Source organism: Callithrix jacchus, chromosome 4, assembly GCF_049354715.1.
Source record: "Callithrix jacchus isolate 240 chromosome 4, calJac240_pri, whole genome shotgun sequence".
NCBI lineage: Eukaryota > Metazoa > Chordata > Mammalia > Primates > Cebidae > Callithrix > Callithrix jacchus.
This window is the reverse complement of record NC_133505.1, coordinates 35,015,937-35,040,010: the sequence shown is the minus strand read 5'-3', so window position 1 is coordinate 35,040,010 and position 24,074 is coordinate 35,015,937. Positions and strand designations below refer to the sequence as shown.

General features: G+C 41.2%; 1 protein-coding gene and 1 long non-coding RNA gene across 5 annotated transcripts in view; one reads left to right on the top strand and one right to left on the bottom strand.

Moving 5' to 3' along the window:
* The window catches only part of TRIM26 (tripartite motif containing 26), a 113,912-nt gene that overhangs the window by 14,111 nt on the left and 75,727 nt on the right, over positions 1-24,074 (top strand). The window lies entirely within an intron of this gene.
* LOC128931928 (uncharacterized) overlaps positions 1-24,074 on the bottom strand; it is an 82,770-nt gene that overhangs the window by 12,499 nt on the left and 46,197 nt on the right. For 3 of the 4 annotated variants that reach the window (XR_013533868.1, XR_013533871.1, XR_013533870.1), the window contains one exon: positions 14,224-15,861. This is a non-coding gene — a long non-coding RNA (uncharacterized LOC128931928). Of the gene's footprint in view, positions 1-14,223; positions 15,862-24,074 lie in introns of those variants that run through there. The other variant, XR_013533869.1, reaches the window with a different exon arrangement.

Sequence of the window (24,074 nt, the reverse complement as noted above, 5' to 3'; positions counted from 1 at the left end):
TTTTTCACAAGTGAAAGTCTCACAGTGAAAAACCCAAAGACCTTTATCACAACTGTTCTTTGCTCCCAGCTACTGATACTGGATTCCACTCGTGATTCTGCCTTTCTTAGCGCATTCATGATGTGAACATCAATCAGTCTCTGAGTTGAAGGAGGACTAAGGCAGAGGTCCTGTGAATTCTGTGCACTAGCTTGGATTAAGGGGTTTGGAATTGCTCTTGTTCCAGAGGTATGTTAGAGACATGGCAGAAATCACATAACGGGTATCTTGTAGGAAGGAATAGTACTTATTAGGACTTCAAGACAACATTTAAGGTTCTTATGTTAATTATGTATTGCCCTGTTTTACTCCAAAGATTAATGGTTGAAAACAATAAAGTTGTATTGTCTCACAGTTTGCGTAATTAGGAATCTGGAAATGGCATAGCTGAGTGGCTTTGGCTCAGGGTCTAATGTGGTTCCAGTTGACATCAGCTGGGGCTGCAGTTCTGAAAGTGTGAGCAGGGCTGGAGGATCCTCTTCCAAGGTGGCTCACTCATGTGCCTGGCAGGGTGTGCTGGGTGTGCCTGAGACAGAAGGTGTGTTTTCTATCACATATATCGCCTTAAAGTGTCTTCATGGCATGGCTGCTAGCATCCCCCAGAGCATATGATTTAAGAGCAAGAGCAGGGAGAAAGCTACAGTGTTTTTAATGACTTAATTTCAGAAGTCATGTCTGTCACTTCTGTTTATTAGAAGCAAGTCATCAAGCACTGATTACACTCAAAGAGAGGGGAATTTGGCTCTGCCTTTTCAAAGAAAGTGTATCACAGAGTTTGTAGATGTATGTAAAAACACCACAGGGTTTAAAGAGTCTTTTATTATAGAACCTTCAGAAGTAAATTTCCATGCACTTTACCTTACCTGTGAAGTTGCTGATCTGATACTAATCGTTCATTCTCATGCTGTTCTGCCCAGTGCCCCTTCCCATGTGTTGATACAGTAACTAGGGTTTATAGCTATTCTCTGAGAAGATAAAAAAATGTCGGGTACATGGAAGGAAAATAGATGTACTGTGGAGTAGTGGTGGTATGCATTCATTTCCTAGGGCTGCTTTTACAAGCTACCAAAACTGGGTGGTTTCAGACAACGGAAACATTCTCTCAAAATTCTGGAGGCCAGAAGTCTGAAATTAAAGTGTCAGGCAGGTTGGTTCCTTCTGGAAGGTCTGAGGGAACATCTATTTCATGCCTCTCTTCTAGCTTTTGGTGTTTGCCGGCAATCTTCAGCATTCTTTGGCTTGTAGCCTCTTCACTCCAGTCTCTCCCTCCATCATCACATCTCATTGTCTGTGGGTGTGTCTCTCTGCATCCAAGTTGCCCTCTTTACGAGGAAGCTAGTCATTGAATTAAGGGACCACCTTTAATTCAGAATGACCTCATCTTAACTTGATTATATCTTCCAAGATGCTATTTTCAAATAAAATTACATTCTGAGGTTCTGGGTGGACATGAGTTTGGGAGACACTGTTCAAACCAGTACAGAATATAGATATTAAAATTCATGGGTATCTCTAGATAATCTTTACCAGAGAGAGGAGAAGAGTTTCGATGACACCACAGTAGCCCTGATGCAGGCATGGAGTTGGGCATGAACTAGTTAGATTGTAGGACAGTGGCTGCTACTAGCTCATATGTGCATATGTACATATCTAATTAGAGGATATATGTCTTCTTTTGAAAAGTGACTGCTCATATTCTTCACCCACTTTTGGATGGGTTTGTATTTTTTTCTTGAAAATCTGTTTTAGTTCTTTGTAGATTCTGGATATTAGCCCTTTGTTGGATGGGTAGATTGCAAAAATTTTTTCCCATTCTGTTGGTTGCCGGTTAACTCTAATGATTTCTTTTGCTGTACAGAAGCTCTGAAGTTTAATTAGGTCCCATTTGTCTATTTTGGCTTTTGTTGCCGTTGCTTTTGGTGTTTTAGTCATGAAGTCCTTGCCTATGCCTATGTCTTGAATGGTTTTGCCTAGGTTTTCTAGGGTTTTTATGGTGTTAGGTCTTTTTTTTTTAATTGCATTTTAGGTTTTGGGGTACATGTGAAGAACATGCAGGATAGTTGCATAGGTACACATATGGCAGTGTGATTTGCTGCCTTCCTCCCCTTCACCTATATCTGGCATTTCTCCCCATGCTATCTCTCCCCAACTCCCCACCCCCTGGTGTCCCTCCCCTATTCCCCCCAACAGACCCCAGTGCATAGTGCTCCCCTCCCTGTGTCCATGTGTTTTCATTGTTCAATACCCGCCTATGAGTGAGAACATGCAGTATTTCATTTTCTGTTCTTGTGTCAGTTTGCTGAGAATGATGTTCTCCAGGTTCATCCATGTCCCTACAAAGGACACTAACTCATCGTTTTTGATGGCTGCATAATATTCCATGGCGTATATGTGCCACATTTTCCGTGTCCAGTCTATCATTGATGGGCATTTGGGTTGATTCCAGGTCTTTGTAAACAGTACTGCAATGAACATTTGTGTGCATGTGTCCTTATAGTAGAACGATTTATAATCCTTTGGATATATACCCAGTAATGGGATTGCTGGGTCAAATGGAATTTCTATTTCTAGGTCCCTGAGGAATCGCCACACTGTCTTCCACCATGGTTGAACTAATTTACACTCCCACCAGCAGTGTAGAAGTGTTCCTATTTCTCCATATCCTCTCCGGCATCTGTTGTCTCCAGATTTTTTAATGATCGTTATTCTAATTGGCGTGAGATGGTATCTCAATGGAGTTTTGATTTGCATTTCTCTAATGACCAGTGATGATGAGCATTTTTTCATGTTTGTTGGCCTCATGCATGTCTTCTTTTGTAAAGTGTCTGTTCATATCCTTTGCCCACTTTTGAATGGGCTTGTTTTTTTTTTTCCTTGTAAATCTGTATGAGTTCTTTGTAAATTCTGGATATCAGCCCTTTGTCAGGTGGGTAAACTGCAAAAATTTTTTCCCATTCTATTGGTTGCCGATTCACTCTAGTGACTGTTTCTTTTGCTGTGCAGAAGCTGTGGAGTTTGATTAGGTCCCATAGTGTTAGGTCTTATGTTTGAATCTTGATTAGGTCCCATAGTGTTAGGTCTTATGTTTGAATCTTGATTAGGTCCCATAGTGTTAGGTCTTATGTTTGAATCTTTAGTCCAGTTTCTGCTTTCTGTACATTGTTAGCCAATTTTCCTAATACCATTTATTAAACAGGGATTCCTTTCCCCATTGCTTGTTTTTGTCAAAGTTCAATGGTTGTAGATGTGTGGTTTTGCTTCCGAGGCCTCTGTTCTATTCCATTGGTCTATGTCTCTGTTTTGGTACCAGAACCATGCTGTTTTGATTACTGTAGCCTTATAGTGTAGTTTGAAGTCAGGCAGCATCATGCCTCCAGCTTTGTTCTTTTTGCTTAGGATTGTCTTGGCTCTGTGGGTTCTTTTGGTTCCATATGAAGTTTAAAGTGGTTTTCTCAAGTCCTGTGAAGAAGATCATTGGTAGCTTCATGGGGATAATGTTGAATCTGTAAATTACTTTGGGTAGTATGGCCATTTTCACAATACTCTTTCTAATCATGAGCATGGAATGTTTTTCCATCTGTTTGTGTCCCCTCCTATTTCCTTGAGCAGTGGTTTGTAGTTCTCCTTGAAGAGGTCCTTTATATCCTTTGTTAGTTGTATTCCTAGGTATTTTATTCTTTGTAGCAATTGTGAATGGGAGTTTGCTCTTGATTTGGCTCTCTGTTTGTTATTGGTGTATAGGAATGCTTGTGATTTCTGCACATCGATTTTGTATCTTGAGACTTTGTTGAAGTTGTTTTATCAGTTTCAGGAGATTTTGGGCTGAGATGATGGGGTCTTCTAAATATGCAATCATGTTGTCTACAAATAGACACAATTTGACTTTTTCCTTTCCTAATTGAAAACCTTTTATTTCTTTTTCCTGCCTGATTGCTCTGGCTAGAACTTCCAATACTATATTGAATAAGAGGGTGAGAGAGGGCATCCTTGTCTAGTGCCAGATTTCAAAGAGGATGCTTCTAGTTTTTGCCTGTTCAGTATGATATCAGCTGTGGGTTTGTTGTAAATAGCTTTTATTATTTTGTGATGTAGTCCATCAATATCTAGTTTATTGAGAGTTTTTAGCCTAAGGGGCTGCTGAATTTTGTTGAAGGCCTTCTCTGCATCTATTGAGATAATCATGTGATTTTTGTCTTTGATTCTATGTATGTGATGGATTGTGTTTATAGACTTGCATATGTTGAACCAGCCTTGCATCCCTGGGATGAAGCCTACTTGATCATGGTGGATAAGCTTTTTGATATGCTGTTATAATCAGTTTGCCAGTATTTTATTGAAGATTTTTGCATCTATGTTCATCATGGATATTGGCCTAAAGTTTTTTTTGTTGTTGTTGTTGAGTCTCTGCTGGGTTTTGGTATCAGGATGATGTTGGTCTCATAAAATGATTTGGGAAGGATTCCCTCTTTTTGTATTGTTTGGAATAGTTTCAGAAGGAATGGTACCAGCTCCTCTTCATACATCTGTTAGAATTCAGCTGTGAACCTGTCTGGACCTGGACTTTTTTTGGTTGGTAGGCTATTAATCACTTCCTCAACTTCTGCGCTTGTTATTGGTCTATTCAGGGTTTCAACTTCTTCCTGGTTTAGTCTTGAGAGGGTGCAAGTGTCCAGAAATTTATCCATTTCTTCCAGATTTACTGGTTTATGTGCATAGAGTTGTTCGTAGTAATCTCTGATGGTAGTTTGTATATCTGTGGAATCAGTGGTGATATCCCCTTTATTGTTTTTTATTGCATCTATTTGAGTCTTCTCTCTTCTCTTTTTTATTAATCTGGCTGGTGGTCTGTGTATTTTGTTGATCTTTTCAAAAAACCAACTCCTGGATTTATTGATTTTTTTTTTGAAGGTTTTTTTTTTTGTGTCTCTGTGTCCTTCACTTCTGCTCTGATCTTAGTTATTTCTTATCTTCTGCTAGCTTTTGAGTTTTTTTAATCTTGCTCCTCTAGCTCTTTCAATTTTAATGATAGGGTGTCGATTTTAGATCTTTCCTTGCTTCTCAAGTGGGCATTTATTGCTATAAATTTCCCTTTAGACACTGCTTTGAATATGTCCCAGATAATCTGGCATGTTGTGTCCTTGCTCTCATTGGTTTTGAAGAACATCTTTATTTCTGCCTTTATTTAGTTGTTTATCCAGTGGATATTCAAGAGCCACTTGTTCAGTTTCCATGAAGTTGTATGGCTGTGAGTTAGTTTCTTAATCCTGAGTTCTAATTTGATTGCACTGTGGCCTTGAAAAACTGTTATGATTTCTATTCTTTCGTATTTGCTGAGGAGTAGTTTACTTCCAATTATGTGGTCAGTTTTAGAGTAGGTCCACTTGTTCCAGATCTGCGTTCAATCCTGGATATTCTTGTTGATTTTCTGTCTTGTCGATCTGTCTAATGTTGACAGTGGAGTGTTAAAGTCTCCCACTATTATCGTGCAGGAGTCTAAGTCTCTTTGTAGGTCATTAAGAACTTGCTTTATGTATCTGGGTGCTTCTGTATTGGGTGCATATATAGGATAGTTAGCTCTTCCTGTTGTATTGATCCTTTTACCATTATGTAATGCCCTTTGTCTCTTTTGATCTTTGTTGGTTTAAAGTTTGTTTTATCTGAGACTAGAATTGCAACCCCTGCTGTTTTTTGCTCTCCATTTGCTTGGTAGATCTTCTTCCATCCCTTTGAGTTTATGTGTGTCTTTGCATGTGAGATGGGTCTCCTGAATATGGCACACTGATGAGGGTCTTGACTTTTTATCCAGTTTGCCAGTCTGTGTCTTTTGATTGGGGCATTTAGGCCGTTTACGTTAACGTTAATATTGTTATATGTGAATTTGATCCTGCCATTTTGTTCCTGGTTGGTTGTTTTGCCTGTTGGTTGATGCAGTTTCTTCATTGCGTTGGTCTTTACCATTTGGTTTATTTTTGCAGTGGCTTGTACTAGTTTTTCCTTTCTGTGTTTAGTGCTTCTTTTAGGAGCTCTTGTAAGGCAGGTCTGGTGGTGACAAAATCTCTCAGTAATTGCTTGTCTGTAAATAATTTTATTTCTCCTTCACTTATGAAGCTTAGTTTGACTGGATATGAAATTCTGGGTTGAAAGTTCTTTTCTTTAAGGATGTTGAATATTGGCCCCCACTCTCTACCGGCTTGTAGAGTTTCTCCCGAGAGATACGATATGAGTCTGATGGGCTTCCCTTTGTGGGTGACCCAACCTTTCTCTCTGACTGCCCTTAACATTTTTACCTTCGTTTCAACCCTGGTGGATCTGATGATTATGTGCCTTGGGGTTGCTCTTCTTGTGGGGTGTCTTTGTGGTTTTCTCTGTATTTCCTATATGGGAATGTTGGCTTGCTTTGCTAGGTTGGCAAAGTTCTCCTGGATAATATCCTGAAGGGTGTTTTCCACCTTGGATTCATTCTTCCTATTCTCTTCAGGTACACCGATCAAGTGTAGATTAGGTCTTTTCACATAATCCCATATTTCTTGGAGGCTTTGTTCTTTTTTTTTTTCATTCTTTTTTCTCTTTTCTTTTTGTCTTTTTATTTCATTGAGTTGATCTTCAGTCTCTGATATCCTTTCTTCTGCTTGATGGATTTGACTATTGAAACTTGTGTATGCTTCACGAAGTTCTCGTGGTGTGTTTTTCAGCTCCATCAAGTCATTTATGTTCTTTTCTAGGCTGGTTATTTAGTTAGCATTTTGTCTTAATGTTTTCTCAAGGTTCTTAGTTTCTTTGCATTGGGTTAGAACATGTTCTTTTAGCTCAGAGAAGTTTGTTATTACCCACCTTCTCAAACCTGCTTCTGTCAGTTCATCAAATTCATTCTCCGTTCTGTTTTGTTCCCTTGCTGGTTGAGTAGTTGTGATGTATTGGGAGAAGAGGCATTCTGGACTTTGATTTCATCGTTTTTGCACGGGTTTCTTTCCATCTTCATAGATTTATCTATGATTGATCTTTGAAGTTGGTGATTTCAGATGGGATCTCTGAGTGGACGCCTTTCTGTTAAAGTTGGGGTTATTTCTCCTGTATGAGGCTTTTTTTTTTTTTAAATACACTGGTGTCAGTGTGCTGCTTAAGACAGTCTGTCCCTTGTCTGCCTATGGAGGCGCTGCTGGGCTGCCTCGGTCTCAGCCCGGCCGCTGTTTATTCTTCCCTCGGTTTCCGCTTTCACAGGTGAGATTAGTCCCGCCTTCCCAATGGTGGGCTTCTTTCTCTCCGCCGAGCCCCCTCCTCCAGGGTAGAGCTCAATCTGATGTGTTAACTGCGAAACTCTACCACGAGAGGGCTTGCTGGATCTTGCGGAGATGGGACCCGTCTGGACTATCCTCCGACTCCCCACTTTCAACTCTCCCTCCTTCTGTGGGATGTGCAGTTCCATCCCGTAAGCCCTCTTGGTGTTAGTCAAAGTTTCCGCCCAGGTCTGCGCGACAAACTCGTGGCACTGGGCCGGCTGGGGCTGTCGCCCGGGTCTGCGTTGACTGCTAGGGGCGGCTCTCAGCCAGGCGGCGTTTTCCTGGGCTGTGGGCTGCCGAAGTCACGGCGTGAATTGGACTACCGAGGGGATGAAGCCCCCAGTCTTCAGTGCCAGATGCACATCCCCGGTGGTGGGGCGGATACCCGATTTGCCTTGGCTCGTCCTCTCTGGGCTACTCTCGTTGCCTTTTTTTGAGTTAATCCCGCTGTTCAATCCAGTCCCTTTGAAACAAACCTGGTACCTTGTTCGGAAACGCGGAGATCAGTCTCGTTCTGTGTCTCACTCAGTGGGAGCTGCATTCTGGAGAAACTCCCTTTCGGCCATTCTTGGCGGAAGTCCTGGCTCCATTTCTTTAGGACCCTTCCTAAAGGAGCTGCTCCTAGTATAGTGAGCACATAGAGGTTTTCTATAAATGTGAAGGAATTTTTTTCTCATAGGGGTAGCTACTTTAGAATGAGACTGATTTTTTCATTCCCTAACAGTATCTGACACATAGCGGGGGCCGGGGGGGGGGGAACCCAGCTCAAAAAAGAAACCCAGGGCTCAGAATGATTGAGTAATTTGCCAAAGATCACACAACTGATGTATGGCAGAGCCAAAAGAAGAATCCAGATCTTTAGCCACTCAACAACTATAAAGGAAAAAAAACTACACGGAAGTCAGGATGTCCAGGGACTAATCCTGGGCCAACAGCTCTTGTGTTACTCTACCTTGATGAGTTATTTTACTTTTGTGAAATTTTCTTTATCATTTGTAAGGGTATTTCTAGATCCATGAAATGCAAGTTCTATTTTTATGCATTTTTCCCCAAGGAATTTGAAAAAATTTTAATATTCTATTCCATATATTCTTTTAAAAATCAGTGTGTGAAGAGGGAAGTTGGCTGTAATGTAGGTGTAGAGAATGTCCTTCTCTGGGAGTATTAGGAAGTTGGACTAGGTATTCTGTAGGGCCCAGGGCCCCTCTTGACTGTTGTAGCCTGAGTCTGCATACTTCCCTGGACACTCTCCATTGATGATTATATGGCCTTTTTTTTGTTCTTTCCCTCATCAGCATGTTGAGATGTCATATTTCCTCAGCAGTATTGCTGGCATGGGTGTCTTGCTTTGCGGGGAGGGCGGGGCAACCTCTTCCTGCTGTCCAAGGTCCTGAAGACATGTTTCTCTGTTTCCTGAGTTTCTCAGTTTCCCAAATGCAAGTTTGAGTTTTTATTTGTTTTTGAAGAAATTAAAGGGTTCGTAAGTGATCCACTAATGATTTATTGGAAGTCATAGGAGAATGGAGGGCTACCCTCTTTTTTTTTTTTTTTTTTTGAGACAAAGTCTTGTTCTGTTGCCCAGACTGGAATGCAGTGGTGCAGTGGTGAAATCTTGGCTCACTGCAACCTTCACTGCCTCCCGCATTTAAGTGATTCGAATTCCTCAGCGTCCTGAGTAGCTGGGACTACAGCATGCACCCACTGTGCCCCGCTAATGTTTTGTATTTTTAGTAGAGATGAGGTTTTGCCATGTTACCTGGGCTGGTCTCACACTCCTGAGTTCAGGCAATCCGCCCACCTTGGCCTCCCAAAGTGCTAGGATTATAGGCATGATCTATCACACCTGGCCCAGATTTTCTGTGTGTGGTGTTTGTTTTTGTTTTACATTCTCTCTCTTCTAGTCCCTTTCCTTTGTCTATCTTATTGAGTCATTTGTTTCTGCTTTTCTTATTGCTGTGGTCTCAGTCTTTTTGTTGTTGTTAGTAGAGACGGGGTTTCACCCTGTTAGCCAGGATGGTCTCAATCTCCTGATCTCATGATCTTCCTGTCTTGGCCTCCCAAAGTGCTGGGATTACAGGCTTGAGGCACCGTGCCCAGTCAGTCTTGTGATTTACTCCTAGAGGTGCTGGCAAACCTGAGCTCAGATTTAGGAATAATGGGGTTGGGACAGGAGAAGGATGAGATAGGGACCAGCAGGTGATGAAAAGATAAGGGTGGGTATATTCATCATAGGGGTTTCAGGAACTGTTATCTCACACTCAGCCCCTTTGTCATCTATGGGATCAACACAGTGTTGTTACTGATCATCCCCCAAACTCACTTCCATGAATCTGTAAAGAATGTCCTTCTCATCCCACGAATTCTGCTGCTTAGAAAGCAACCTGAAAATGATGCTCTTAAAGTCCTCAGTCTGTCCCTTTAGAGTACCGCAGAAAGATCCCTGAATGGAGATCCTGACCCTTAAGATATGGAACTACTAGGAAGAGATATTTGGAGATTATCATTACGTGGAGGGATAGGAATACCACTTTCTTTCTCCTTTATTCTCATTTTTTTCCCTTTAAAAAGAAACCTACAATTTCTTTGCTATTTGCTGTTGGTATCCAGTACATGACTGCTTTCTTTATTAAGAAGATATGCTTTCCCTTCCTGTATGCTTCCTGTTTTAATTGTCAATTTATGATAGCTCTAAACATGTCTTTGTTGCCCCTCTCTCCATTTCCACTTCCACTGTCCTATTTCAGTTCTGGACTATTTGGTCTCACTCCCTTGCCACACTCCCAGTCTTTCCCCTGTATGGCATCCTCAGTGATATTTCTAACAAAAAACTCTGACAATGGTGTTCCTACTCAGTCATATTTAATGATTCCCCATCACCTCTTGAGTACAATCTGAATCTCTTTGGAAGGGCATTTGAGGTTCCTCATGGTCTCGTCCATTGGGCTGGACTACATTTATGGATGAGACACTTGTGAGGAAGAAAACCCAGTTCTAGAGAAATAAAGGCGTGGCATCTTTGCACACTTAGAAATGCAGGAAGATAAGGTTTAAAACCATCTTTCTTGGGAGGCTGAGGCAGGTGGGTCACAAGGTCAAGAGATTGAGACCATTCTGGTCAATAAGATGAAACCCCATCTCTACTAAAAATACAAAAATTAGCTGGGCATGGTGGTGCGCGCCTGTAGTCCCAGCCACTCGGGAGGCTGAGGCAGGAGAATTGCTTGAAGCCAGAAGGTGGAGGTTGCGGTGAGCTGAGATCGTGCCATTGCACTCCAGTCTGGGTAACAGCAGCAAAACTCCGTCTCAAAAAAAGAAAAAAGAAAAAAAAAAACATCTTTCAGAATCTGCCCTTTGGCTGGTGTAAAAAGCAAAGTTGATTCTTCTGTTTTGTTTACCTGAGATAGCACCTTCTTCAGAAACTCAGATTTTTACAAACTGCTCATGAAAATTAATCTATCTCTGCAATAAGAGATGGGCCTGGAGCATTGAAGATACTCATTGAGCGCTCACTTCCCAAATCTTGAAAGAGTCAATAAGAAATAAGTTTTATTAAGGTTCAGTGTTAGGCACTGTGCTAGTTCACATGGATATAGGGTGATCAAGGCTAACATGGTCTCTTATTACAGGAAGCTGAGCCCATATCTGGGAAGACAAACAAATAATTCCAAAATATTTCTCTAGAAAAATAGCCTATTCCACACCAACTGTAGTTTTATCATATCTCTTCTTTTAAAGCTGGATATTTTTACATTCCCCTCTTTTCTTAAAATCACAAATCTCTCCTCTACTTCCTTCTCTTTTACTTTCAAATCAGCATTTTTAAAAGGCATTTCTTGGCCAGGCGCAATGGCTCATGTCTGTAATCCCAGCATTTTGGGAGGCCAAGGCAGGTGAATCACTTGAGGTCAGAGGTTGGAGACCAGCCTGGCCAACATGCAAAGCCCCATCTCTACTAAAAATAGAAAAATTAGCTAGGTGTGGTGATTCATGTCTGTAGTCCTAGTTACTTGGGAGGCTGAGGCAGGAGAATCTCTTGAACCTGAGAGGCAGAGATTGCAGTGAGCCAAGATCACACCACTGCACTCCAGCCTGGGCAATAGAGCTAGACTCCATAAAAAAACAAACAAAACCGTTTCTTGATCCTGCTTACCTTAACACCATCTTCTTCTCTTTGTTTCAGTGAAAGAAGTTGTCTGTGTTTATCTTTGTTTCCTCAATTCTCATCATTCTCGAACCTCTGCAGTCTTACTTCTCTTGCTACTCAATTTACCCTATCCCTGTGGTCATCAGAGATTTATCCTTGGTTGTCTTTGTGGCACCTGGCACCACTCAAGCTATTACTTCCCCATGTCTATACTTGCTCTCTTTTGGCCCAGAAAATTATTGGATACAGTCCAATAATTTTACAGTCCAATACAGTTGCTCCCCTTCTCCCAAAACATACCTTGTCTCTCCCACAAATCTATCCAGAGTCTTCTTAATTCCCCTCACACTCCCAAAGTGAGCTGAGCAGTCTTTGAAGTAAAAATTAAGTTATAGTTAAGTTTCACTTGCATTTCACTTGTGCAGTTTTTTAAAAAAATAAAAAAACCTCTTCTGGCCAGGTACAGTGGCTCATGCCTGTAATTCCAGCACTTTGGGAGGCCGAGGTGGGTGGATCACCAGGTTAGGAGTTCAAGACCAGCCTGGCCAACATGGTGAAACCCAGTCTCTACTAAAAATGCAAAAATTGGCTGGTCGTGGTGGCACTTGTAGTGAGCCGAGATTGTGCCACTATATCCCAGCATGGGCTACAGAGTGAGACTCTTCTCAAAACAAAACAAAAAAAAAACCAAATCTCTTTCAAATGATTCTTGGGCTTTGAGTACCACGATCTACGCAGACTTGCATTCCCTGAGCTGTGTTCTAGTTCTCGTCATTTTGGCTTTTCCCCTCTCTGATAAATCCTTGTAATTACTTGAGTGTCATTCTGTCTGGCAATATTCACAGTGAAGAAGCCAGTGTGCATGGTGGCAAAGCCCAGGGAGACCTAGGTGTGAATTTTTGCTCTACCATTTCCTGCCTGTGTGAATTATGCCATGGGGCTTCACTGGTCTGGACCCCAGTTTCTCATCTTTTATATGACATCATTTTCTTGGGAGGGTTACATGAATAATATGTATGTGATAATTAAGAGGTTTATATGTATGAGCAATATATGTGATAAATAAGAGGTTTCAGTTAGTGGTAGTTATTTTCATTTGACATATTCTTGCTAAATTATTAATTTCTTCTGAAGCCCAGAGTATTTGTATTTTAACAACAAATAAGTTTTAAAGAAATCAATCTATAGATATTAGGGAAATTTGGACCCCTATACCCTGGTTAAGGAAACGTATCTGGAACCCATTGCCATACAGGAGACCCTGGGCACCAGGACACCGGGGAAAAGAGGTTAAGTGGGTCCCACTTCTGACATGATACCCAGTGATTCAGTCAGGGTACAGTTGGGAAAACAGAACCCATACCACAGGGACTGGTTACAAAAGTCTTGAATAGCTAAAAGCAAAACAGGATGGTTTAGGCTGTATTATGTAGACAACAGTCACTCAGGTGAGCAGGCCCAACCTCCTTGAGGTATTATCTGTGGACAGATCTTTGCGATTGTGGCTCAACCCTGGGTTCTTCATGTGTCTTTTCTTAATGGGCCCAGGAGAGGTAATTTCAGGGAGCAGGGGACCTGCAGAATGACCATGTCCTCTTTTGACATCTCACTTCTAGCCATAAGGTTATGAATCATATATCTCAGGAGTCTGATTCTAAAGGAAAGAAATGTCTGCCATAGCAGGAGAATGGAACGCAGACAGCTGTTCCTATTACTAGAGTTTTAGCAGTCCCTATAATTCAGCTAGCCCAGATGAGGATCTCAGTTGGGGGTAAGACATATTTTCCAATATTGAATAGCAAATGATGTGACTTTTTCATGCTGATCTTAAACATTTCTCTGATGAACAGCATAAGAAAACAAATGATCACTTAGAGGATTCTGTTTGGTAGTTAAAACCATATTAAAATAGAGAGGGAAGAAATTATCTAAGCCTCCTTGATGGTAAAGAGATTGGGAACCACTACTCCGTTGTTAGAAAATATAAAATGACAGAAGGGGTCATTTGATGACCCACTATATTAAGTGGGAATTTCCAGACCCCATCTTCTGGAGGGAATGCTTGCTGACAAGCCTTAGGGAGAGAGATGCTTGTCTAGCCCATTGCCTGTGTGTCCAGGAAGAGATGTGCACACCTTGAGACACTGAGAGAAGACCTTAGCAAGGAGAAGTTTCAGATCAGCTCGTAAGCACAGGGCATTGGAGGCAACCAACTAGCTCTAACAAATTCTGAACAGAGCACAGCCTTCAAAGGCTTGTACTGCTGCTCATACGCAGCAGAGGCCTTGCACCAGGCCTCCCCATGCAAATCAGTGTCCCTGAAGGGTAGGTAAAGGACCTCTAGCTGTGCTCTCTATGGGGGAACAAATATCCAGTGGGACACTGAGAGACTGGAAGATTGCCCAACATTTATTTACTGATCTGTGTTCACCACAGAGCCTAAGGTGTTTATTGGTATTGTTTCAACCAGTACAAGTGATTCTTTCATTTAGTGGTCATCTCTGCACTCCACCATAGACTCGTTGGGAATTCCAAGATGAAAAGGGTCAGATCCTCACCCTGGCATAGCTCAGAGAATTTGGTTGGGGAAGTAGGGACATAGACATGTGATCACTAGTCCATAATTTACTAAGCTGTGAGAACTGGAGGTGCATCAGTGACCAGAGTTCATTTGAGCAAGAGGCAGAAGGTACCATCGACTAAAGGAACAGCATGAGCTCTAGGCTGTATCATTAGGTACAATTTTCTGTCTTTAGGGGAGTCTTTTTAACCCTAAAACAAAAATTATGACTATCGAAAGAGGCCACGCTTCATCTTTGCAGTTATTTCAGGAGAAAACTTAACGACAACGCACTTTCTAAGTTAAAAAAAAAAAAGTAATATGAATATCACCTGAAAGAATTTGAGGTCTCAAATTTGGGAGGATCTTTAAATAACAGTCTACCTCCTGAGGAATGCCTAACAGTTCATACTCATTTCTTGATGTCTATAAATGGAAACTCTACAGCCTCAGATATGTTTCTCTTTTCTTTTAACAACTTTATACTCAAAAGAAAATCAGTGTTCAGCACTTCTAATAGCAGAGCTAGTGGAAGCTTGAGATCAGAACAGAGTTCAGTAGAGGGGAACTGAGGACACACAAGGCAGAACAGAACCCCCTTATCCATGGGGACCTGTCTGACTGGAGGTAGGAGGGAGATTCTACTCCACAGAGAATCAGGGAAGGTTGAAACTGTGTTTATCTGTGACAGTGTTGCTCTCTTAGGCCCAGATATAGGCCGGAAGTCCTTTGGGTGCTGGTGACTCAAAGTGTAGCCAAAAGGACTAGCAGCATCAGTTTCTGTGAGAACTTCTGAGTGCAGAATTTCAGGCCCGTACTAAATTTTTAAAGGTCTGCATTTTAACAAGCTGCTCTCAATTTGCTTACATATTAAAATTTCCAGAAGCACTGTTTTAGGATCATCTTTAAGTGTTATCCAGAAACATATAAGATCTTTTCTAAAAGCAAATTCTCAAGTCCTACCCTATAGGGATTGCTTCTGGTTCTCTGGGGTTGGTGCAGGAATCTACATTTTCAGCAAGTGCCTTAGAACCTTGTGCACACTAGCATTTGAGGATTGCTGCTTTAGATGGTGGGAAATCTGGGCAGGGGAGGGCTGTTGGTTGAAAGGAAATGATGACGTTTAGGAACTGGCACAGCATGCTTCTGCTCCTGCTGGGAAGCAGTGGGACAGATCCAGTTGATTGTGGAGAATGCACATCTCATGTCATGCTCAAGTGTCACCTTGGTGTGATGGCTGGAGACAGCCACATATGACCCCCTCATTGTCCAATTAGTAAGCTCAATCAATGATAGGAACCACTGACTCTGGTAATTAAAAACTTATTGCTGGGCAGGTTCTCATAAGAGGCCATGGGAAAGCCATGTCCATCTCAGGGACACGGGGTCATCTGGGCCCCTGGGTAATAGAGGCCAAAGAATGAGACTGTTTTCCCTGAGAAATCCTGAAAAAATTGTGGCCTCTTTATCTGCATTAGCAGAGGTCATTTGTTCCTTCTTGAAATCCAAGGTCATCATTTCTGTTATGGAAGTTTGATCCGGGGTCAGTGTGGTTTCTCCTTTACAGGAGAGCTGAGTCACAGAAAGGCAAGGTGGTTTGTGTCAGTCATTGGCCACCTCAGATTATAGAGCAGCTCTACCTTGATCGTGGAGTTGACCTTATTTTTTTCCTGTTTTCTTCCTTCTCCAGGTGAGAAAAGAGGACTTCCTATACATCTTTATCCTTTAATTTACATTACTCACTTTCTGTGGCTGCTGTTGCAGAAGCCACTGCTGACTGATGTGGATACCTCAACCTTTGGTAGAAGGTGTCTTTTGGCCTCTATCCATGTCGATGGCTTCTGAAAGAAATAAAAGATGATCATCTTTCTAAAAAGTCTTAAGTCTGAATTATTAGTTACTTAACTAGAGAATCTCACTTTTCATACTCTCCTATTTTAACCATAGTTGATTCAACACAGACCTTTGAGGATCTCTTCATGACTTCATCCACAAATACCTATTTAGGCTGTACAGATGCTACTAGTAAGGAAATAGGACTATCTGTATTGACTGTGGAACTTATTCTCTTAGCTTTATGCATGCAAATCTGTCCTTGGGATAGTTTTCTTGAGCATATCTACTTATGTTCAAGAGATAAATTGTCCTGAACCCCCCATTGTATTCATTTTATTTTATTACTCACAATACTTAATACCCCTACAAGTTGGGGTATTTTTTTTTTGATACCTAAACTTCATTGAGATAGTTTGAATTGTTCATGGAGAAAACAGAAACCTTCTGATACCTGGCTCCTATTTTTAAAAATGTTATGATCATACATGGCTTAGGGCTTTGTGGCCAAATAACTTCACTGAACCCAGGAAAAGGAATATATCCATCTGAAGCAGACCCATAGCTTCCAGTGGCCTAAATTTTTGGCTCCATTCGTATCTTACATTTTCTATGAGGAAAAGAAGTGAAAGGAGACAAGCCTCAGCCCTTCCCCTGGCACCTTTACTCTTTACCCTTCCTCGTGGCATGTTGGAAAGTACACTGGAGGAGGAGTGAAGGGCCCTAGGTTTGCATCCATGTTCTGCCACTTGCCAACCTTAATGGCCCTTACAATTGATTACCCTCGTTATGAAATTTTGGAATGATTTCTTAAGTCTTTCCTAGCTCTGAATCTTAACATTTTCTGACAGTCAGGACTTTCTGTAGCTTCACCTTTTTTATTTAGTATTATTTTTTTCTCAAGATTGAGCAGAGAAGGAAGCAATCAAGGTGTGCTGGGCACACACCCTGCAGTGGGGCAGTGGCCAATTCTAATCGCAAGTCATTAGGCTGCAGTAGCATGACCCCTGCCTCCCGCCTGCCCGCAGAGGGTAGAGACAGCTGAGCTACTATGGTTGGGGTCAGGCTCAGCCACTCTATGGGGAAAGTGATTAGAGTTGTGCCACTGATTTAGGGAAGGAGCCACCTTGTCTTATTTTCCCTCTTGAATTATCTTGATATGACTCCATTATCTTATAAATTTCCTTCCATTAACCTCTGTCTCCCAATTTCTCCTTTTAGCCTAGTTTTATTGAAGTAGAGGAACAGACAGTACTACTTCCATCCTCTTTCATCAGCCCTGAGAGCAGAACACAAGCCCCGTTACTGGGAACTATATCCTTGGCTCCCTGGGATGTGGATATTAACCTCTGGCCTGCTACTGTATCCCATACTCATGGAGATGTTCTCATCCATGTCCTTTACCCCCTATTTACAACTTATATCACCCAACAATGCCAATGGCCCTGATGGTCCCTCTGGGAGGGAGAGAAGAGTGGGCTGAACTAGAGACACTCCTTTCCTGTACATCCCACCTCAACAGTCCTGTTGGTGCTAGTGCCTATTCTGATCCTGGCCTGACCCCTGTCTCCTGGGCACAGGGCTGCAGGTTGGAAAGGCAGTATGATGGAATAGGGATAACACATACTCCAAAGCCAAACAGAAGCCCGACCTGGGTTGGGTGCTGGCTAAACATTCTAGAGCCTTTGTGACCTTTAACATCCTAATTAATTTTTCTAAGCATAAGTTTCCTTATCATAAATTATGTATGATAAAATTTTCCTTGGGTATGTTCATTTTAGCATGATTTGAAATTATATGTGAAGGAACCTGGCCCACAGAAGCTGCCCTGTAAATTTTAATTTACTTTCCCTTGTTCATATGTATGATATTAGCTGAATACAGTTATGAACCCCCCCATTAAAACTCCCAAATATTCTCCTTTAAGTTCTTATTTTCCTTTTAGTTTGTTTGTCATCATATTTCTTAGTTCTTCTATGAAGTGGGATCCCCACATCTTCTGGTTGAACAATATCAGAGAAGACACCACGTTTTGACTGAGTTCCAATGATACGGCAGCCTTTCCATTCTCTAATCTCACAGAAGTTAGGGGGAAAAAGTAGAAATTAAAATCCACAGACAATACAGACGATTCCATTAATTCTGAAAATGATTCTCAGGCATCCTTAGGACCTCAAGAAAGCTGTTCTTTCCTGGGCCTGTGGAGAATTCAAGTGCCAGGAAACTGCTACAAAGTAGTGGGAGGCAGGCGGTGAACTACTGAAGGGCTTCTCAGTCTTATTTAATTAGAGTGGGAATAAAAGAGTACATCCTTAGTTTAGAGACAAGACGCGAACTCAACTCTCAGCTGCCAAGCAAGCTTCACCTTGGGCTGTTCTGCATGCTTTCTCCTGGTGCTTAAACCACCCTGAGATGTACAGACCGATACTGGCCATCACAACAACACTCAAGTACATAGACCATTGACACTATAAAGCAAATACACAATGAAGTCTACATAACAGCCAACTAACAACATGATGACAGGATCAAATCCGCACATACCAATATTAACCTTGAATGTAAATGAGCTAAATGCCTCAATGAAAAGGCAGAGAGTGGCAAGTTGGACAAAGAAGCAAAACCCAACTGTAAGTCTTCAAGAAACCCATCTCACATGTGGGAACACCAATAGCCTTAAAGTAAGGGGATGGAGAAAGATCTATCAAGCAAACAAAAAAACAGCACTCTCTAATAAGAACAGAATATACATTCTTCTCAGCTGGTATATACTCTTAAAATTGACCATAACTGCTTTCTTGACCAGAAAGCAATTCTCAACAAATTTTTAAAAACCTGAAATACCTGCCAGATGTGGTGGCTCACACCTGTAATCCCAGCACTTTGGAAGGCCAAGGTAGGTGAATCACTTGAAGTCAAGAGTTCGAGATCAGCCTGGCCAACATGGCAAAACCTCTTCCCTACTAAAAAATACAAAAATTAGCCAGGCGTGATGGCGTGCACCTGTAATTCCAGCTACTCAGGAGCCTGAGTCACAAGAATTGCTTGAACTGGGAGAAGAGGTTGCAGTGAGCTGAGATCATCACACCACTGCACTCCAGCCTGGGCGGCAGAATAAGACAGACTCCATTTGTCTCACGAAAACAAAAACAGAAAAACCTGAAATACCAACCACGTTCTTGGACCATAGTGCAATAAAAATAAATAGCAAGAGGATCTCTTAAAACCATACAATTAAGTGGAAATTAATCCTGAATGGCTTTTGGGTAAACAAATGGAAATTAAGGCAGAAATAAAGAAATTGTTTACAACTAATAAAAACAAAGATAAAAACATACCAGAATCTTTGGGACACAGCTAAAGCAGTGTTAAGGGGAAATTATAGTGCTAAATGCCCACATCAAAAAGATAGATCTCAACCTAACACCACTCCTAGAGGAACTAAATAAGAGGAAACCAACCCCAAAGCTAGCAGAAGAGAAGAAATATCCCAAAATCAGAGATGAATTGAAATGGAGATGAGAAAAATCATGCAAAAGATCAAAGAAAACAAAATTATTTCTTTGAAAGAATAGGTATGGTTGATAGGACACTAGCCAGACTAATAAAAAGAGGGGGGAGAAAATCAAAATAAACACAATCAGAAATGAAAAGGGGGGCTCAGTACGGTGGCTCAGGCCTGTAATACCAGCACTTTGGGAGGCCAAGGCAGGCGGATCATAAGGTCAAGAGATCAAGACCATCCTGGCCAACATGGTGAGGCCCCACCTCTACTAAAAATACAAAGATTAGCTGGGCGTGGTGGCACGCGCCTGCAGTCCCAGTTATGTTGAAGGCTGAGGCAGGAGAATAGCTTGAACTTGGGAGGTGGAGGTTGCAGTGAGCCAAGATCATGCCATTGCACTCCAGCCTGGTGACAAGAGCAATACTCCATCTCAAAAAAAAAAAAAAAAAATGACAAAGGGGATGTGCCACTGAACACACAAAAATACAAAAACCACTTAGAGACTATTATGAATATCTCTGTGCACACAAACTAGAAAACCTAGAAGAATAGATAAATTCTTGGTAACATACACCGTCCCAAGATTGAACCAGAAATAAATTGAAACTACGAACAGACCAACAGACCAATAACTAGTTCCACAATTGAATCAGGAATAAAAAGCCTACTAACCAGAAAAAGACCTTGACCAGATGGATTCACAGCCAAATTCTACCAGACATGCTGGTATCATTTCTACCGAAACTATTCCAAAAAATTGAGAAAGAGGTACTATGTCTAACTCAGTCTATGAAGTCAGCATCATTCTGATACCAGAACCTGGCAGAAACACAACAGAAAAAGAACTTCAGGCCAATATCTTTGATGAACATAGATGCAAAAATCCTCAACAAAATACTACCAAATGAAATCTAGCAGCACACCAAAAAGCTAATCCATTATGATCAAGTAGGCTTTATCCCTGGAATGCAGAGTTGGCTCAGCATACCCAAATTAATAAATATGATTCATCCATAAAGAGAACTAAAAACAAAAACCACATTGATTATCTCAATAGATGCAGAAAAGGCTTTTGGTAAAATTTGACATCCATTCATGTTTAAAACCCTCAACAAGCTAGGTTTGAAGTTATGTTCCTCAAAATAATAAGAGCAATCCCTGACAGACCCAAAGCCAACATAATACTAGATTGGCAAAAGCTAGAAACATTCTGTTTAAGAACTGGAGCAAGACAAGGTTGCCTACTCTCACTACTCATATTCAACATAATACTGGAAGTTCTGTTTGGAGCAGTCAGGTCAGAGAAATAATTAAAAGGCATCCAAATAGGAAGAGAGGAAGTTATCTCTCTCCACAGATAATGATTCTATACCTAGAAAACTCCATGGTGTCTTCCCAAAGTCTTCTAGATCTGGTAAAGAACTTCAGCGGAGTTTCAGGATACAAAATCAATTTACAAAAATCAGTAGCATTTCTATACTACAATAACATCTAAACCAAGAACCAAATGAAGAATGTAATTTCATTCACCATAGCCTCAGGAAGAATAAAATACCTAGGAATACAGCTAACCAAAGAGGTAAAAGATCTCTGCAATGAGAATTACAAAACACTGTGCAAAGAAATCAGAGATTACACGGACAAATGGAAAAACATTGAATGTTCCTGGATAGGAAGAATCAATATTGTTAAAACCACCATACTGGCCAAAGCAATTTACAGATTCAGTGTTATTCCTGTCAAACTATCAATGACATTTTTCACAGAATTAGGAAAAACCTTTCAAAAATACATATGGAACCAAGAAGGGGCCCGAATAGCCAAAGCAATCCTAAGCAAAAAGAACAAAGCTGGAGGCATCACATTACCTGTCTTCAAACTATAAGGTTACAATGACTAAGACAGCATGGCTGTACAAAAACAGACACATAGAGTAATGGAACAGGTTAGAGTTCAACTCGGAAATAAAGCCACATGCCTAAAACCATCTAATCTTCAACAAAATCGACAATAGCAAGCAATGGGGAAAGAACTCACTATTCAATAAATGGTGCTGGGATAACTGGATAGCCATATGCAGAAGAATGAAACTGGACCCCTACCTTTCACCACAAATACATTTCAACTCAGGGTAGATTAAAGACTTAAAAGTAAAACCTAGGCTATGAAAATATTAGAAGAAAACCTAGGAAATACCATTTTGATTATCAGCCCTAGCAAAGACTTGATGATGAAGACTCCAAAAGCAATTGTAGCAAAACCAAAAATTGCCAAGTAAGCCTTAATTAAACCAAAGAGCTTCTGCACAGAAAATGAAACTATCAACAGACAGCCTATGGAATGGGAAAAAATATCTGCAAACTGCATCTGACATAACCAGAATCTATCAGGAACTTAAATAAATCAGTAAGCACAAAACAACTCCATTAAAAAACGAGCAAAGGACATGGACACTTTTCAAAAGAAACAAACATAAGAAAAAAAATGCTTAATATTACTAATTAGGAAAATGCAAATGAAAACCATAATGAGATACCATCTCACACCAGTCAGATAGGTTATTATTTAAAAAGTAAAAAACTAACCAATGCTGGTGAGGTTGCAGAGAGAAGAGAACACATACATTGCAGATGGTAATGTAAAGTAGTCCAACCATTGTGGAAAGCATTCTGGAGATTTCTTAGAGAACTTAAAACTACCATTCATCCCAGCAATCCCTTTCCTGGATATATACCCCAAAGAATATAAATGGTTCTCCCATAAAGACACATGCACATGTATGTTCATTGCAGCACTGTTCACAATAGCAAAGATATGGAATCAACGTACATGCCCATCAGTGGTAGACTGGATAAAGAAAATGTGGTCTGTGTACACCGTGGAATACTATACAACCATAAAGAATGAGATAATGTCCTTTCCAGCAAGATAGAATCAGCTGGAGGCCAATATCCTAAGTGAATTAATGCAGGAACAGAAAACCAAGTACTGTCTGTTGTCACTTATAAATGGGAGCTATTTGAGTATGCATGGAAACAAGGAAGCAATAGACACTGGGGCCTACTTGAGGGTGGAGGGTGGGAGGAGGGTGAAGTCTGAAAAACTACCTTTTGGGCATTATGCTGTTTACCTGGGTGACAAAATTACCTGTATACAAAACCCCCATGACATGTAATTTACCGATATAATGAACCTGCACACGTACCCCTTGAACCTAAAATAGAAGTTGAATAGTGAAAAAGAATTTTTAAAAAAAATTTCAATGAGGGAGAAGGGACTGGGCATGGTGGCTCATGCCTGTCATCCCAACACTTCAGGAGATTGAGGCAGGAAGATTGCTTGAGGCCAGGAGTTTGAGACCATCTTGGAGAAACATAGTGAAGACCCATCCTTACAAATAATTGTAAACATTAGCAGGTGTGGTGGCATGTGCCCATAGTCCCAGCTATTTGGGAAGCTGAGGAGGGAGGATCACTTGAGCCGGGAGTTTGAGGCGGCAGTGAGCTGTGATCATGCCATGCAGTCCAGCCTGGATGGCAGAGCAAGATTGTGACAAATGAAAAAGAGGGAGGGGGGCAAACAATTTTGCCTTGAGCTGGCCCTGCCATTAGATGAACCCAGTAAGAGCAACTTCCTGCTTGGTAGACTCATAAAGTTCACTGATGGATGCTGTCATTGTTAGATCACTTTGAAAACCATACAGTGTGGTCCAGCACAGCACAGTCTTTCAAATTGGATTTAAATTCTGGCTCTGCCCACTAGGATGTAGCCTTGAACCAAGGACATCTCTTTAATCCTTGCTTTGATCATAAGTAAAATGAAAGATAATCAGTAATGTACTGAAATAAATGAAAGCATTGAACATGGTGCTGGCATCCAAGAGAGGCTCAGTAAGTTTATTTTTATTTCATAGAATTCGTGACCTCAAAGAACATATCCATGAGTGATTTCTGATATGGAAACGTGTTATCCTTGCCCCAAATACCTAGTGCTTTAAAAATATAATCACATATCTAACAGTCTGTACAAATTCTTCTCTCTTGTCAGATACAAGTGACAGCAAGTGTCTTAACAGCAAACAAACACCTTTCTGACCTCTGAAATGCTTCGGACTTGTGATTACAGAGATTTTATTGTCATGGACAGGGGACACAGCTACGGGTGTTGGAAACCACACCCACTTTCACCTTCGGGAAAGACAGGATAGTAACTAGGTGACCACTAGATACCCACTCTCAGAGTGGAACGGTCCTCAAGCCTGAGAGGTCCTTATTATCATCATCTGTGTCCTGTAATGAAGTGTTAGCAGGGGTGATGTGTATTTCTTATGGACTGGGAATTTATCTGCTGTTTATGTTCTTCCAGAGCTCCCTCTTTGCCCAGCACCAACAGGGCAATAGCTGGTGCTGAAGACAGTGGCTGCTTGGCAAGCCTGGATCTCCAAGTGACTCCAAGAGACCCCATCAGCAATTCCTAATGAACAGGTAGCATGAAAAAGAAACCTTTCTGGTTTATAGCAGTGAGATATGGGAGTTGTATATCATTGCGGCATAATCTAGGCTATACTGCTATACTGCTACATTAGGGTGCTTGATTTCTAGGTCAGGCCCTATGCCTAGGGTAGCATACTGCTGGCTCACCCTTTAGCTAGTCTCTCAGCTCTGCACAGTACTAGATATGCCAAAATTTGGGCCTTTGATTCAGCCCTCTTTTCTT